Source organism: Bombus fervidus, chromosome 10, assembly GCF_041682495.2.
Source record: "Bombus fervidus isolate BK054 chromosome 10, iyBomFerv1, whole genome shotgun sequence".
Classification (NCBI taxonomy): Eukaryota; Metazoa; Arthropoda; class Insecta; order Hymenoptera; family Apidae; genus Bombus; species Bombus fervidus.
Window position 1 is genome coordinate 7,426,956 of NC_091526.1, and position 13,339 is coordinate 7,440,294.

Consider the following 13,339-nt stretch of genomic DNA (forward strand, 5'->3'; position numbering starts at 1 on the left):
CTTCAAATATCGTGGCAATCAATTTATAAACCACCTGAATATTATACACTTTTTTTTACGAATTTTTTAATCTCGCATTACTGCAAACATTCAGTGTCGATAATGAAGATAAGAAAAGATTTGGAATAGAAAATCGAGGAAATATTGGCATATAGTACATATAGGTCGCAAAGCACAATAAAAACAGTGGAAATTAACCGAATTATGGAAGCGTCACGTCTGCTAATGATTTATGCGCGACAATGTGGCGGTAATTGGTAGCGTGCACGCAGCGAGCGACGCGCGGCCTGTCCACCGATTAATTAATGAATTGACGGGCACGAGATTGCGGCCGCAAAATGATGTACATACATTCGTCACTGGGAGATGGTCAATTGTCGATGTTGGAGCGCAAATTTCGTCGTTTGTCACCGTTCGTCGTCATTTGTCGAGATTTGTTTCTGTTTCTGAGGTTGAGAAGTCTTCTTCCGTACGATCGTAATGGATCTTGGATCGCGTGGGAATCGATGCAAAAGAGAAGTTTCTTTCCCAAACCCCCTTTTGATATAAAAGCAACAGCAGGAAGTGTATTTTCGAACCGATACATCCGGTCGATCGAACGATGTGTTTTATTCGACGATGCTCGTGAACGATATTGAAAAAAAAAAGAAAAAAAAAGTACGTTCGGGGTAAAACAGAGGCTAATAAATAGAGGCGATCGTGCGATGATCGAATGACGCAATAAAAAGATAATTACTGGAAAATAGAAGCCAATAATGGGCGGGTATAAAATTTTACAAGCGAACGAGCGTTTCGTCGATGTTCACCAGTGCCTCTGTCCTCTATGGTTTCCTCTCTCTATAGCTATTGTTACTATGGTCCAGACAAAAAAAATATTTCTTTTCTTCGTCGTAGCTTCGTTCTAGCTGGTTGGAAGTATACGTTTTTCGGGGTAGTCGTAAAATCGACCGGTTTCGAAAGTAATCTTCGTAATTCCAGTATACGTGTCTAGCTTTGACTGGGAACAGTAATACATAGTTTGCCCGTAGAGTCCGCTTTGTTTTTCTGTCCCAGTACTGGTATCTCGACCTACGAATTGTTTTAGAACGAATGGGGAGCGGCGAACCGCAATGAGATAACAGAAATTAAGGGTTCTAGGGAACATAGTTACGTACCTGCGTCGGAAAACGTACACATGTATAGGACGAAATATTCCGCTTCTAGCCACGTACGTACCTGCTGAGAGGACTCGAGGGGCCTCCAAGGAACGTAGCAGCTGGCCCGATAATTGCGCCGGCGATATTATTAATGGTTCCAAAGATTTGCTCCGGCCCGAAACCCAGGTAGACGAGCGAGTGTACGCTTGTGCGCTATGCGCTGTGCGCTGTGCGTCCACCTTAATCCTCTACCACGTGAAAAAGTACAGGATGTAACCGTGCACAATGTTACTCCCTTGGATCAGACTAAGGACACGTACGAATAGGATTCCTCTTTTCTTAGCATCTTTGTTATGTGCTTTGTATTTCTGGTTTTCGTTTGAATCATTTAAGGGGGATGAAAATAGTGGAGATATTTTTTGAGCGATAGGATTTTGACGATAGGACTTTTAGGATTTCGTTTCAAGATTTTTTAATTGCAATATTTTATTTTATGATCTTTCGACTTTACTATTTTTCTTTGGGTTTTTCGAATTCTAAGATTCTGTTCTTTTTTTCTTAGTAAATTGTGAATTCATGTAGCGATTATTTCAGGTACATTCTTTTAGTTTCTCTGAGTAGCTGTGAAGAGTTTACTGACAAAGGGAGAACTTCAGTTGTCCCATCTTGTCGAAGTCAAAATGACTTTCTATAAAATAATAGCATCCAGTTTCCTAATGATACACGCCAAGTATTAGGTATAGGAATTCAATAATTTTGCATAAACGATATAACGAACTATAGACTATAGACTATATATTATAATCTGTAAACAATCAAAGATATGTGGTATTCTAAAATATACGGATAGACGCGAATATTATCAAAGATCTGCTGACATAATGAGGCGTCGTTTGGATTCTAAATTGGAGATTTTTAGATAATATTTCTTTAATTTACAACGTCATTGATGCTGAATAATAATTGAAGAAGGAAATAAAACAAAAATTATATTCAGCACGATTATTCAATTTAAACATCGAATAGTTATAAGCTTGAAATATTTCATTTTATTAAGAAACTCGACAAATCTTCTACAGAAATTCGTGCAAATGTCCAGAACATATAGATTTAACCGGACGAAGGAAAAGAAATTCTCATCAGTCTGTTTTCTAAGAAGGGTCAGGATGTAAGGGTCTACGGAGTGTTTATTTTCGAGCACAAATGGAACGCTTGCCCGGGAGCTGTACGCTTTCCTTACGATTTTATGAAAAACTTCACGTTCTCGATGCGTTTCGTCTGGTAACCGGAGTATGCCATACGTAGAGCTTCTTCCTCCTCTTCATTCATGATTCTCTGGATATTTTCTCGTTTGCCACTCTCGCATGGTCTGTGTTCTGTCCATTTCGAGGACTTTCGATGAATAGAGCTCCATGTAATACGATCCAAACGTTATGGGTTTTCCTTCGACTCCGTACCACATGCATCCGTAAAAGTATGCTCGCGGCACACCCACCGCGTGAAAATCCTGTTTTCACTTTCATTTAACCGACAAAAACTTTCACCGATCGATTCCTGCCACCAGCGTAGGAAACGACACGCCACGAAATAAAATCAAGGACGTTCGACGAACGTTTCATTCATCGTACGTCCCGTTTCCTCGTCCTCCGGGCGGATATTCCTTTTTAATATTTAAGTTGTGACGTCAGATCTTCCGAGCTCTCGAAGAAAATCGCGCATTCTTACTCTCCGCTCGCGAATACATTTCAATATTTAGGAACGCGATGCCTTTCGACTGCAAACATTCCTGCCATGCTACTTTGCACAACGCTACTTTGAATATTCTCCGAAGTAGGAACCTCGCCCATGATGTATGCTAATTCTTTACATCGTATAATAAGGGTAATTCCACGAAGAAAATTTCCCGATAGCCAAATTATAATCATTCGTCTAAAAGGTCCTTTTTATTTCGATATATTCTGTATTTTATAATCGTATTATAAATATATATATATATTTATTTATATATAGTGACTGCAACAAAAATATTTGCACACACTTCTTGTTCAAGTTTGGCATTTTATTTTCATAATTATAGAGATATCTATCACAAAAAATATGAAATTTAATACACATACATCTAATTAATTATTATAAAAATGCAATATTATAGCGACAATATATATATATATATATGTAGTCCCCAATAAAGTTGAAACGATTTATTTCCGTAGGCCGAACAAAGCATTTCGTTATCAGGGGCAATTTTCTCGCCTAATACAATGCAGATAACAAACTGGCAACTATCTGTTTCCTTATCGTGATGCATACACGATTTCTCATATTTTTCCACAATTAGTCTTCCCGTCGATAGAACGAAATCGATTTAACTTTATACCTAGCTACGAAGATAAAGCCTACAAATACACCTGGATATTCAATCCACCGATAGAATCTTCAATTACTTGGTTCTGCCAGGTTTGAGGAATTGCAAAATCTGTAATCTTATACATATCCTGGGTAAATCTTCGTGAAAAATTTCAGTATGAAAATTCCATTCTCCATCGAAGCCTCGGCAGCCAAGAAACTGTCGAGCAAAACCTGTAGAACACGAAACCTTAACAAAACTTCGATCGCTTTTTACCATCTCCTCGATGAACACAAATCATTCGCTTTTCTTGCTTCTGGATCTCTTGTAGCTTTTTCCTATCCGTCCTTGAGATCTTGCACGACAGCGGCATAACGGTTTTTGATCTGTCGCGATCGATAGAGATATCGAACACGATTGACGTAGCGGATGAATCTAAACCCTGATCATAATAGCAGTCACGACTAGTGGCGAGTAGGTTGGCCACGGAAAGCGGAGGAGGAAGAGGTATCCTTTCTGAAGAGAGTGGAAGGATCGAGAGTGTACGCCACACCTCAAATTCGCGGCATTCCTGCTACGCGTAGCCAATCTCTCGACTCGTCTTGAGATCTATCAAACTTCGTCTGTGTGGGTTTGTACGCGCGCCAGTGTGTTCCTTCCATCTCTAGGATCGATCTATCGTCGGGCACGTGCGTGCATTTCCTGCTCGTGAATAAATATTGCGACCACGTTATCTACCCTGGTCGGTCGTTACCTCGCTGCCACGCTTTTTCTCACCGCGGAAAAATCGCTCGTGCGGCTAATAATCGACAACGATTACGTTTTACGAGCAGATTACGCTGCAGAGAAACGGATAGACTGTCGTAGGAATGACCGGTTAAATCGCGATTTAGTTCACTGCTTGGCGGCATATATGTAGTCTTGCGACAACAATTTTTCGTCTGTGAAAATTGGTTTCTAGCAGGGAAATCTGTATGCTTCTAAATATTGATCGCTGAAAGCTATCACCGGTGAATTTCGTTTTAATATCTATATTCTCGTAATTCCATCTGCAATCATTGCAGGTGGTGACGACTTTTTTACTTTTCATCTACTATCGCGCGTTATTAATTTCTGAAATAAAAATATATCTCTGGATATTTCATATATTTTTCCATATTAGGTATAAGAATTTTGTGCATATCTACGCTTTTACAATAAATCCATAAATATTCGCTGTTACTTTTAATAATAAGGATATTGTGTATGTATTATCTTTTGACTATAATCAATTATTCACAAGACAAGACTTTACGTCTTCTCCTTCTGTCTTGTTTTCGTGAAATTAAAAATGGAAATGTTAAGGTTATACGAAAAATAGCTTAGGATGTTAGAGGAATAAACGATTATGGGGGAATTGGCTAATCGACGAAATTAACCAGTCACTTGGCCTTGAGAATCGAACTAAGTACGATAAATTACTGATGCGTAGCGAATAAAAAGAATTTTTCGAATATAAACACATTTGATGGTCGATACATAGACTCGCGATGAATAAATCGTCTCTGCGTCGTAGTGTGCCAGGTAATCGATCGGGGTTTCAACTTCTAACTTTATCTGCGTACTTCGTTAATCGTTTGATAAACGATCACACGTACGATATCAGGTGGGGGAAATGTAATTATTTTTGTCGCGATGGATTTCGTAGATATCGACGTTTGCTTGCTGATGTTGAGTTTATTATTTCGATAAAATTGCATTCATTCCTGGTAGTACGTTCTAGAATTAAATATTCGGATTGTGTTGAAATCTTTTTACGACTACAGTAAAAATAAGTAAAATACAGTAAAAGGATAGATAGGGATTTTGTTGGGTGTTTTAATAGCATAAAACGTACAAGGTCAGAGTATTGTGTTATGTAAAAAGAATAAGCTTATACAAGTAATTTTAATGATATGTAAGCAGAATATTTTTTATACTTTTTAATTCCAAAATATCTCGTTTCGAAGTAACGTATACATTTATGACTCTACCTGTGCCAATCAGAGATCAATTGTTCGTATAAATTTTCTGATATTTACTCTGCCAAACAATAAACGGCGTACAGTATTAACGATTATTTAGATAAAGCATTATCAGTCCTGCGAATTATCGTTCCAAAAAAAAAAAAAAAAAAAAAATGCATTTGTCAGCCGAGTTAAACAGATTGTCATTCGTCATTTTAATTACACGTAAAAAGATCTCGCTCGTATATCGTCTTTGGGTCAATCATGTTACCGATCTCGATAAAAAAAAAATTATCGTTAAACATTCGAAAATACACAACACGTTAGAAAGAAGGAAAAGAGGCGGATTGTTCGACGTAACTGCGTTGCGTCGACGAATCATCACTCGTCTGGAATGAAAAATCGTCGTAGATGCGTTCGACGCAACGTGTAATCGATCTTTACTACCGATCTCCCGTATCTGTCCCCGCTCATTGCCCCTCCGCGCCACGCAAATCCCGCGGTTTCGCGATAAAAACGCAATATTCTGTAGCCGACTGGCAGATAACGCGTTCCATATTGCAGGGAGCCGACGAGATAACAGCGCTCGCGTTATTTACGTACACGCACGGAGCATTGTGCTGCATCACCAGCTTTTTCTATGCCGATCGTGCCTCTTCTCTCTATGATCGTCATATTTTTTTTGTCTTTGTACGTAAAACCAATAGTAACACGTCTATATTCAATCTTCCTTTATTTCGAGGAAAAAATATATAGATATACAGTGGTCTATGAAAGTATTCAAACGTTATTTCACAGAAGATTATTATCGATATATTGTAAAACATTTTGAAATTTCACTAGCGCTATAGTAAGACTCAACTGTGATTATACCAGACATCGTAACTATTGTAAGACAGACATTGAAAGTTATTGTATGAGAATGAGTATTTTGAATTAGAGTATTTTGGTTAGTAATAATCATTATATATGAGCAAAAGCTTTTTCATTAGTGATAATCATTATCGATAACGGGAATTTTACTTTGGTTGCGAATAACCATTATCGATGGCGGAAATCTAATTTTGGTTAACAGTAACCAATATAAATGATAGGAATTTTTTTGGTTACGAGTAACCATTATTGACGACTTGAATTTTATGTTGATTATCGCTAACTATTATCGATGGCAAAACTATTTTTTGGTTATATTTGACTATTGACAGTCGTTAACATTACTTATAATCAGTCTATATTTATTGACATAAAAATATGGATTGTGAAACTTATGCATATTTTATTGAGCGAAAAAAGATAAAAGACGGTATGAAAATATATGAAACAAAGAATAAAATAAAAGATATTGTGCAAAATTTTTAGTAGCGCTTGTATTGCTATGCTAATTGCCAGTAATGTAAAATGACAATTCGCAAATCGAATTTAATCGGATAAAATATTCGTAGTCGATATCAGTTATCGGTAGCCAAAATAAAATTCGGGCCATTGATAATGGTTACTAATAATCAAAATTGAATTCCCGTCATCTAGAATGATTATTCGTAACCAAAATAAAATACATACAGGTAATCGCTAATGATTACCTGTAATAGCAAAAAATTTTTATCTTTTATTACGATTATTCGTAATCAGAACAAGTATAGCTTAATATTTTTTTAACATTTTATTCTTTGAGGAGTTTCTTTAAGATTTATTGTAATTGGTCTTCATTTCTTAAGTAAAAATAAATTTATATTCAACGAGATTTTTCCACAAAATATTTATTCTGGATCTCTGGATTATATTGATGAAATTTGTAACGACCTTAAAAATGTATATACAATTTACAAAATATTTACTACAAACAGTAATACTTAGTATAAAATTAGTCTACGTCACAAATAGTTACCTTAAACATATAATCAATGTTAAGTATGGTTACATTGAATACTAGGTCTTGTTAATATAATATAGTTATGCAATACAATCATAATATTAGTTAGTTGACTGTTTAAATATTTTTGTTACCTTTGCAAAAGATGTATTTGCATTAAATATCTTGTAGCTCATGTACACATTTTCAGATTTCTTTCAAATTTTTCCAATGTGATTACGACAGTCGTCTCCCAGTCCCAATGTTAATAAATATCAAAATATTTCGTGTAACACAGATAATAAATTCACGAGAGGCTTCTTTAAGTGTTCGGATACTTCTGTGAGTCACTGTATCTATTTTGTGATTATTTGGTTTGGAATTTTGTGTTTCATTTATCATTGACGAGTTTCGTTCGTCATGTTGGTGTTCCAAGAACTAAATAACCATCAAACGTTAACTTTGTAGAGAAGAGAGATAGAAATATGGTCAATTTGTACGACGAAGACGCACAGAGCTTTCGGTGCGGAGATCTCATTAACGCGTCGATTGCTAAATGCTTCCTACTTGGATGGTTCGAAATCCACGATCGCTGCGAGAACACGCTTGGTTATCAAAGGGTCGTCAACCTGGCGTTTCGTAGAGAACGATCAAAGAAATACCTGTAAATACGACACAGTCAGGTAGATATAGTCTGAACCGCCGCGACTCTTTGAGTGGATGGAAGTCTGCTGATAAGTATGATCACGCAATCTCTAATTTGCGGCGCAAGTGTGGAAAAGTCCACGGTGAACAGGAAATTAGAAAAACACGCGTATTATTAACTTTTTAATGCTCGCTTGTCTGTCTCATTGCGTTATTCATTGATCTTTGTGAATCGAAATTGTATCTTATATGGAGGATGTCGCTTTGCTATATGTACATACTGAATATTAATATCCAAAGCAGAATGATCTGTCTCCTTATTTTGGTAAAAAAAGCTTCGCTATTCTTTCTTCATAGTGGTAAAAATATTTTGTATACCTTGTATATACACCGACAACGTAGAAAATGTATTACTATATTTACAAGTATGAATTTATGTATAAAGGTTTGCACATTCTTGGATGGAAAATTTGAAATTGAATGCGATATGATTTACGTTATATTCTATCTTTCGCTTTTGTTTTCTTTATCTTGATAAAAGTATTTCGTACACCATTGTGAACATAGAAAACACTGTTACAATGTTTACAAGAAGGCGTAAGAAATCTCACTCGGTTCGTGCTCGGATACAAAATTGAAAAGAAATCTGTCTGTTAAAAGGTTAAGGACCACTGCATGTTAAATTTCTCCCCTCCGATATCTTCGAATTAAGCGTAATTACCAAGCAGAACGACATAGTTTCGCTCTCGAAAAGAGAAGTCTAATATATTCGTCGCGTTTCCAAACTGACAGGCGAAAGTAATTTTGCGACGTAAAATGGTTGTACGTGTAGAAAGTACAAGGTTCGCCAGGAGAAGAAAGTGTCATCGAGCTGGCTAAATGGCGGGTTTCGGTTCGTGTACACGCTGGTTTGAACATTAACCGAGGAGTACACGCCCCGTGTTTCAGGCGTCGCGTCGCTATGGAGTCCGGCGCGTGGTGAAAGTCATTTTGGTTGGCGATGGGCTGATTATTATGCTATCCGGGCAATCGTCATTCAATTATTACACTCAGTGACCCTCGTCTTCGTTCGGCGTAATTACGTTGCACGCGCGAAATATTGCCGCCCGCCTATTGCGTTGCGCGAAATTCAACGCATATGCAAATCATCGACGTTCAACACTTTTTCGAAATCAATTTGCGTTCACGTGCTGGTCGTGTTAATGGGAGTGGTGCACTTCTCTTGACCACCTTGAGTTAGGAAAGGTAGAATCATTGGTGATTGCGTGTTATTGTTCTCTTTGAGGATTATCAGGGAAAAGTTGCAATACCGCGAGTTGTTTACGCGAACGATCGTGTCTGATCGGTGACAGGAATTATCTACTGCCGCCGCGCATTCCTTATCTTACGCTCCGTTGATTAAATTTAGGTAGGTGCAAGAAAACTTTGTATCTTAAGTTTGTTATCTGTTGTTTTCTTTTTTTTTTTTTGTCTTTTCACCGATTTGTTTAGTTTTGAAATCGTTCGTTGGAACCGGGAAGAGAAACTTGTTTTTTTTATCTTTTTGGGAAAAATAATACACGTATATGTGACTATGACAAACTGAATTTATTTGCCAAATGAGTTCGTATACTCAAGAACGTGGGTTTTGAATATATTGTATCTTTTGATGGCATATTTAAGCCGAAGAATGATGAAACAACACATATGGGTTTGATATCTTTCAAGCAATTAATTTCGAAATTAATTAGATCGTACTGGCGCAAATATGGTAAAAATTATGTATCGATACAAATGGAGATATCTTTCCAGATGCCTGCGTTAATAATTAAATTACATCAATCATATTACAATCATATTACAGTACGACATCTGAATATCGAACATTACTTAACGGTATTCAATTTTTAATCTACTATATATATATCTAAAAGAAATAGATAATTAAAAAGACTCAATTTGTCTTTTGAAATTGTATAAGTGATCAAAGCTGATACCGTTTTTAAGGATCAATAAATGTCTTATAACATATTTCAAACATTCAAAAAGGAATAACTCAAAAGAAAAAAAAAAAAAAAGAAAAAAAGCTCCAGAAGAGAGAAAGGATATTCCATAAACAGTAACGCGATAAGGTTTATTGACTTGCAATTACACTGCATCATATTAAATCGACTGCACATGCAAATGATCCAAAGGTGTTGCAAACAGTTCGCAATTTCACGTCGCATTTGCATACGTTAACGCAGAAACAATACGTGTCTAGAAGTTTTTCAATTTAAAAATCGTAATTTGTCGGCGACATAAAACAAGACGAGATTTTTAATTGCATCCTCGTCGCATATAATCAAGATCACCGAAGGAACAGGATAATAACGTAGAAAAATATTCTTCCTTTATCGATGAATGAAAAAAGATTCGCGGAAACTCGCGAGGGAGGAGGCGTGCTCTCGTGCGTGGCAACGAGAAATGTAATAAAGTATTGAAAAAGTACTGTGCGTGGTCGCAGCAAGTAATGCGATAGGCGTTGTTGACTCGCGATTATAAACGCGTTGCGCCGCACTGCAATGAGCTTTACGATCGCCCCGTGGAATAATAAAACGAACCGCGGTTTCGAGGAAGTTACGCGCCCGACGTCCTTGATTCGGTTCGGCGAAATTTTTTTCTCTCCACGAATAAAATATTTAAACGTTGTATCTTTTGATTTATCGCCCGCGCGTATCGTGTCTTGTCCGTGCAAACACTTTAGATAAAAAAGAGAAGAAATAAACCAAACGAGAAATAGAGACAAAAAGGCGTTACGGTGTATAACAACGACTGTGCGTAACGGTGGTGAAAGTTTAACGCTTCGTATTGACATGTTTTAATTCGATAGTAATGCTGTTTTTCTTTGAAAGATATTTCACTAGATTTTCATTATCGGATACAGCATTTTCATCTTTTTACTCTATGTTTCAGAATGCTTTTTCACTTATGGAAAAAAAAAAAGAATCTTTTATGTACTTTAATTCAAAATATAGGAATTAAAAATTTCTACAAATAAGTTAAATAGCGTCACCAATGAAATGATAAGTAAGTATAAATGGTCATTACCACCTAATGACAAAATCCACAATCACTTAGTTGCCAACTCAATAGATACTCATCTATGACTACTGTTGTATTTCTATAGATGTGTGTCTCTACCTCCAGCAAAACCATCATTCTGTGCCTGGAAAGTTTCAAAACGTCACAGAGCGCGAATATTTATGAAACCGGACGTATATACCGATGATTATGATTCGTTTCTTCTAATTAAAACAGGCAACGGTCTGGATCCGGTAACCGCGGATGTATCATAAAAAGATCGAAGTATTCCAGCCGCGGGCGCTAAGTAACGACCGCTAATGACGCCGAGTTTCAAGTCTCTGTCTGTCGAGACGGGTTCAGTCGGTCGATCTCGTGTCAGTAGCTTCATAAATCATTGTCGCGTCAGAAGTATGCAGATCGACGTGTTTTTACGTCAAAATAAGTCTCCTTTTGTCTGCACGCATTCTGAATTACAAAATGGTCCTGCCACTCGGCTGGGTTTGGCTCCAACTCTCGAACTTCGATCGATCGAAGGCGAGTAATTAACGTGTTCGTTTGGAGTCCGCGAATCGAACATCTGGGCCCTTAATTATCTCATTCAATATTTACCGCGTCGGAAACGCGGCGGAATTTTCAGCAAAGCCGTACGAGGCTTTTACACCGTTTGCAGAATCGTGTAACAGCGGGAAGCGAGGAGGGAACGGCTTAAGCGCCAACACCAGACGAACCCGATCGATCGGTTGAAATGTATTCAGGGACGCGCGATTCATTCATACGATATAATGGAATATGTTGGATGACGCACACGTGGAACGCAGCGCGCGATTTCGCACGCGCGAAACATCTGATCCAAAGACATCGAGTATTTTGAAATGGACGATGAAGATAAAAATTTCAATACTCGTGCGGAGTTCGTAAACGTTCGTACGAAGAAGCCTGAGAATCGTTTCTGATTTAAAGGTGTTAATTGAGATGGTCGAAGTAGTTTCTTCAAATAACATCAGCGAGGATTTCGAATTTTCCATTACTGCTCGTGGTGAATATGTGACTTATATCGTTCGTATGTTACGCATAATTTTATCTTATCGAGCGTTTTGGGTCCATGTTAAAAATGAAAATTGCGATACTCACCGCATTATTAATAATAATGCATTCTAGAAACACAGCACTGTAGAATCGATATTATGAAAATTGATGCATGGGAATTAAGTATTCCTAAAAAAACAATTTTAGCTATTGGATGTAATTCTTCTGCAATGTAAATACTGATAAATTTACAAAAGTTGTATAACATCATGAATATTTTATTAAAGAAATCAAAATGTACTGAGTCGAAATTAAAGATGCAGAAATTTATCGCTTCGCTCATGAAAACAAACATGAACAGAGTCGGTTTGTTTAAAGAGGTAATTGAAGTGATTGAACGAGCTCCTTCGAATAAGACTAATCGGTATTTCCTTTGTAATTTTCCATCGTATTACTCATAGTACATCATTTGCATCGGTTTTATGTTACATTTAATTCTAAGAAATTTTCTTCCATTTGTTTTGTACGAAACCTCGTTAGCTTACTCTTTTAAAAATATCTGGGCAAGTGTAACCCGCGTAGTTATTAATAGCATATAATACTATGCGCTATAGATACTAGTAGGACTATATCGTACGAAAGTTTAGTGTATCAACACGCGTTGCATGATCTAGAGTAATGTGGTACGTTATTGTGGATTAATTTCGAGTTTTTTCCCAATATTCAAAACAGAAGCAATGCGCAACAAACGTAATGCTTAGTATCGAACTAAAAACTATATAGATATTACTTTAACATAACGAAATATTTTTAATTATTATAAATCATACAAAATCAATGCAAATTAGAATGTTATTAGAATCTGGAGCTTTGCCATTGATTCTCGACGTAAATATTGATCTCAGTCTTGACTATTTTTCTCAAACTTGGAAAATTTTCTACGGATAGGAAAACACGAATCGTCGAAAATAATTTAAAGAACGTATCAAGATTGAACGTTTTCACTGGCAAATTCCAACTACGTTACATTCACGTTATTTTTACTAATATGTTATGACAAATGCAATTAGTCGATGTTTTCGTTAAAGTCTTCTCGAACGAATTATAAAATTCCAACACACCTTATACGTCGATCAGCTGGTCTGCTTAAATAGTTTCGAATCCGTGCTCGGGGTGGCAATCTGCACGGCTCGTAGGAAAATGCGTATTTAATATCAATATCGTAATTGAGATAACGCAGAGCTCGCGTACTCCACGCCTCGTAACGCTTTCTAGGTATGTGCTTGCGAAATCCTCTGGTCATTAT

At 36.8% G+C, this 13,339-nt stretch overlaps 1 protein-coding gene across 13 annotated transcripts in view; it reads left to right on the plus strand.

Moving 5' to 3' along the window:
* LOC139991413 (protein abrupt) overlaps window positions 1–13,339 on the plus strand; it is a 77,628-nt gene that overhangs the window by 5,745 nt on the left and 58,544 nt on the right. Inside the window, exon 1 of one of the 13 annotated variants that reach the window (XM_072011450.2) lies at window positions 8,510–9,370. The exons of the other annotated variants lie outside the window; for them this stretch is intronic. The gene's annotated coding sequence lies outside the window, so the exon portion shown is untranslated. Of the gene's footprint in view, window positions 1–8,509; window positions 9,371–13,339 lie in introns of those variants that run through there. 13 annotated transcript variants of the gene reach the window in all.